The 4,991-nt window shown below is 49.9% G+C and overlaps 1 non-coding gene across 1 annotated transcript; it reads left to right on the top strand.

Annotated features, from left to right (window-relative positions):
• Positions 1–819: 819 nt before the first annotated feature.
• On the top strand, positions 820–926 carry LOC118586408. Its single transcript, XR_004945303.1, has one exon. It is a non-coding gene; the product is annotated as a U6 spliceosomal RNA (small nuclear RNA).
• Positions 927–4,991: the final 4,065 nt, after the last annotated feature.

Genomic DNA, 4,991 nt, shown 5'->3' with positions numbered 1-4,991 from the left:
CACCACCAGTGCTCTCTACCTTGCTTTTTGAGACAAGGTCTTTCATTGACCTGAAGTTCATCAGTTAGCTAGCCTGGCTTGCCAAGGAGACCAGGGATATGCTTATCCCTGTGTCCTCAACCATGGAATGGCAATCACACCCTCCATGCCCAGCCTTTTTTTTTTTTAATGTGGTTTGTGGTGATTTGAATAAAAATGGTCCCTATAGCCAGGTGGTGGTGGCGCATCCCTTTAATCCCAGCACTCAAGAGGCAGAGGCAGGCAGATCTCTGGGTTTGAGGCCATCCTGGTCTACAGAATGAGTTCCAGGACAGACAGACACCCAGGACTGTTGCATAGAGAAACTCTGTCTTAAAAAACAAAACAAGCCAGGTGGTGGTGGTGCATCCCTTTAATCCCAGCACTCGGGAGGCAGAGGCAGGTGGATTTCTGTGAGTTTGAGGCCAGCCTGGTCTACAGAGTGAATTCCAGGACAGGCACCAAAACTAAACAGAGAAACCTGTTCTCAAAAAAACCAACAAAACAAAACAACTCATGGTTCCTCTAGGCCCATAGGAAGAGGCTATTGGAGGGGCAGCCCTGTTGGAGGAAGTGCGTCACTAGAGGGTCGACTTTGAACTTCAGAAGCTCAAGCCAGGCCTAGTGTCTCGCTGCCTCTTCCTGCAGCCTGCATCTCAAGATGTAGAACTCTTAGCTACTTCTCCAGCACCATGTCTGCCTGCATGCTGCCATGCTTCCCACCATGGCGATCACAGACTAAACCTCTTAATCTATAAGCCAGCCCCAATTAAATGTTTTCCTTTATAAGGGTTGCTGTGGGTACTAGCTTTGGCAGCACATATTCTAAAGTTGGAACGATACAGAGAAGATTAGCATGGCCCCTATGCAAGGATGACACGCAAATTCTTGAAGCGTTCCATAGTTTTAAAGTAAAATAAGAAAAGAAAAAAAAAAAAAAAAGAGTTGCTGTGGGAGCCAGAGAAACAGATCAGCAGTTAGGAGCACCGGCTGCTCTTCCAGAGGACCCGGGTTCAATTCCCAGCACCCACACGGCAGCTCACACCTGTCTGTAACTCCAATTCCAGGGGATCCAACACTCTCATACAGATATACAGGCAAGCAAAACACCAATAAAATAAATATTTTTTTAAAAAAAAAAGAGTCGGGCGTTGGTGGTGCACGCCTGTAATCCCAGCACTCGGGAGGCAGAGGCAGGTGGATCTCTGTGAGTTTGAGGCCAGCCTGGTCTACAGAGTGAGTTCCAGAAACAGGCAGAGCTGTTACACAGAGAAACTATGTCTCAAAAAAACAAAACAAAACAAAACAAACAAACAAACAAACAAACAAAACCTAAAAAACAAAAGTTGCCTTGGTCATGGTGTCTCTTCACAGCAATAAAACCCTAAAACATGGTTTTAGGAATCAAACTCACACTCATTCTTCTACAGTAAATAAACACTTTGCCAACTGAGCTGTCTTCCCAGCACTTCCCCCGGCTCCTTTTTTTAAACTGAGTCTCACAATGTAGCACAAGCTGGCCTGGAGCTTACTAGTTAGTAGTCTACACTAACCTAGAGCACATCTCCCTGTCTCTGCCTTGCAAGTGCTGGGATTATGGATCTGAGCCCCCACTCCTAGCTCTCTGTTGGATTTTCTTGTAGATTAAGAGTCTCTCCAGCAGCCAGGTAGTGGTGGCACACACCCAGCACTCGGGAGAGGCAGGTGGATCTCTGTGAGTTCGAGGCCAGCCTGGGCTGCAGAGTGAGTTCCAGGAAAGGCGCAAAGCTCATGCCTCTGTGACTTCTTTGTTATGACAGACTGTGACCTGGGACTGTGGGCCAGAACGAACCCTCGCTCTCCTAAGCTGCTTTTATCTGAGTGTTTATCACAGCCACAGGAAATGAAGCTGAGACCATCATTTAAGCTAATAATATGGCTCTTCATAGTAAGGATTTTCTTTATATCACAAAATCGTATTTTAATTTATTTTAATGATAGCAAACCTTGGAAGTGCATATATGAAATATATTGAAATTTGTTATCTTTTTTTCTGAGAGACAGAGGGTTGGGGGGAGACAGAAAGAAGTAAGAAATTCCTTGGCTCAAGGCTGACCTGGGGAAGTGTCTGCTCTGGTAAGGCAGGAAAGTTCAGCTTCAGAATCCACGAGCTAGCTGGGAGGGAAGAGTGGTTACTGGAGCTTAAGATCTTGAGTTTAAGGCTCCAGCTGGGCGGTGGTGGCACACGCCTTTAATTCCAGCACTCGGGAGGCAGAGGCAGGCAGATCTCTGTGAGTTCAAGGCCAGCCTGGTCTACAGAGTGAGATCCAGGACAGGCACCAAAACTACACGGAGAAACCCTGTCTCGAAAAAACAAAACAAAACAAAAACCAGAAAAAGAAAAACGTATTGCATTGTTAGTAGAGTACCTTTAATGTCTATTGAATCCAAACTTTTAAAGTTTATCATTTCTAAATAATTATAATTAATTTGAAATTTTGAAATAATTAAACTGAAATTAAAATTAATTTGAAAAATGAATTTGGTAGAGGGTCACCAAGCATTTCAAGGAGGACCAAGAACTTTTGATTCTCCTGCCTCACTGCTCAAGAATTACAGGCCTACACCACCACACCACCACCATCACCACCACCACCACCACCACCACCACCACCACCACCACCACCTCCACCACCACCACCACCACCACCACCACACCACCACCACCTCCACCTCCACCACCACCACCTCCACCTCCACCACCACACCACCACCTCCACCTCCACCACCTCCACCTCCACCACCACCACCACCACCACCTCCACCACCACCACCACACCACCACCACCACCTCCACCTCCACCACCACCACCACCACCACCACCACCTCCACCTCCACCTCCACCACCACCACCACCACCACCTCCACCTCCACCACCACCACCACCACCACCACCACCACCTCCACCACCACCACCACCACCACCACCACACCACCACCACCTCCACCTCCACCACCACCACCTCCACCTCCACCACCACACCACCACCTCCACCTCCACCACCTCCACCTCCACCACCACCACCACCACCACCTCCACCACCACCACCACACCACCACCACCACCACCACCTCCACCTCCACCTCCACCACCACCACCACCACCACCTCCACCACCACCACCACCACCACCACCTCCACCACCACCACCACCACCACCACCTCCACCTCCACCACCACCACCACCACCACCACCACACCACCACCACCACCTCCACCTCCACCACCACCACCACCACCACCTCCACCTCCACCACCACCACCACCACACCACCACCACCACCTCTACCTCCACCACCACCACCACCACCACCACCACCACCACCACCTCCACCTCCACCACCACCACCACCACCACCACCACCACCACCACCACCACCACCTCCACCACCTCCACCTCCACCACCACCACCACCACCACCTCCACCACCACCACCACCACCACACCACCACCTCCACCTCCACCACCTCCACCACCTGCTGTGGTTGCTATTTAACTGACTGTTGTGGTTTGGAAAATGTCTCCCAGTCAGGCATTTGAATAGTTGGTCCCCGGTTGGTTGCGGTTTGGGGAGGTGTGGCTTTGCTGAAGTAGTACCTTTGTGGATGGACTCCTCTGCTTTGTGCTTACTATCCAAGGTGTCACTCTCTTGGCCAGATGTTCCAGCTGCCATGCCTGCCACTTGCTGTCATGCCCCTCCATCAGGATGAACTCTTCTCCTTCTGGTACTCTAAGTTCCTCCTACACGTTCCCCTCATCATGGTGTTTTGGCACAGCTAGCAAACAGGAGCTAATAGAGAAGTCAGTGCCAGGAGTGGGCTACTGCTGGAGAGAAACAGACCATTCTGTGTTTGGGAGGTGTGTGCAAGACTTTGGAACTTTGGACTAGAAAACGATTAAACACTGTCAGCAGAACGTAATGGACCATCATAGTAGTGTTATGCCCTGATCTCAGGGACCCCAAAAGACCACATGGAGACTGAGTCCCGAATGTAAAAGCAATGAGCCTTTATTTTCAGTCTCAGAGCTGGGACTCTGTCCCATGAAGTGGGGAGAGCAGACAGCCCAGGCAGGGTGGGGTTTTTAATCATAGCAGAGGGTGGGTGAGGAGATTCCTAGGGTTCAGGACCCTGATTGACTGACATTTGTCCAGCGGTTAGGAAATGTTTGGAATGTCAGGTATTCCCTCTTAGATGCAGGCCCCACTGGGTGGGGTCAGCTTATGGCTCTTCTCGTGGTCCAGGTATTGCCTGCCAGAAGAAGTTGTGTCTGGGCCTCTAAGCCTGTCGTGGCAACTGTGTGATCAAGCTGTGTGGGGGCACCCCCACAGTAGGATTCTGGAAGATGGTAGTGCAGAGAGCCATGCAGACTGTGGAAGCCCAGCTCAAGAAGTTTCAGAAGGGAACAATATTAACATCTAGGCTAGAGACCATTAAAAAGATGATAAAATGGTGCTGGTAACCACGTGGAAAGGTCACAGTCACAACAGAACCCAGTGTTAGTTTTCAGAGCTTTATTAGGAGGGAAAAGGAGGGGAGGAGGGGAAAGAGGAGAGCCAGGCCTGGAGAGAAAGAAAGATGGGGAGTGGGGTGAGAGCAGAGCAGAGCAGAGAGCATGGGGTCTGCATCCGGCTTTTTTTTTTTTTTTTTTAAGTTTTATTTATTTATTATGTATACAGAAAAGGGCACCAGATCTCATTACAGATGGTTGTGAGCCACCATGTGGGTGCTGGGAATTGAACTCAGGACCTCTGGAAGAGCAGTCGGTGCTCTTAACCTCTGAGCCATCTCTCCAGCCCGCATCTGGCTTTTAAGGCACAGATTGTGTGACCATGCCAGTATGTTGTTGAGCACCTACTGATGTCGTAAGACCCAAACTGCGCTTGTGCAGTTATGTAGCTGGAGTGGTGCCGAATCCTAACAACCATTCTAG

This window comes from Onychomys torridus, chromosome 6 (assembly GCF_903995425.1).
Source record: "Onychomys torridus chromosome 6, mOncTor1.1, whole genome shotgun sequence".
Lineage (NCBI taxonomy): Eukaryota > Metazoa > Chordata > Mammalia > Rodentia > Cricetidae > Onychomys > Onychomys torridus.
This window is presented reverse-complemented; position numbering and strand designations above follow the sequence as displayed.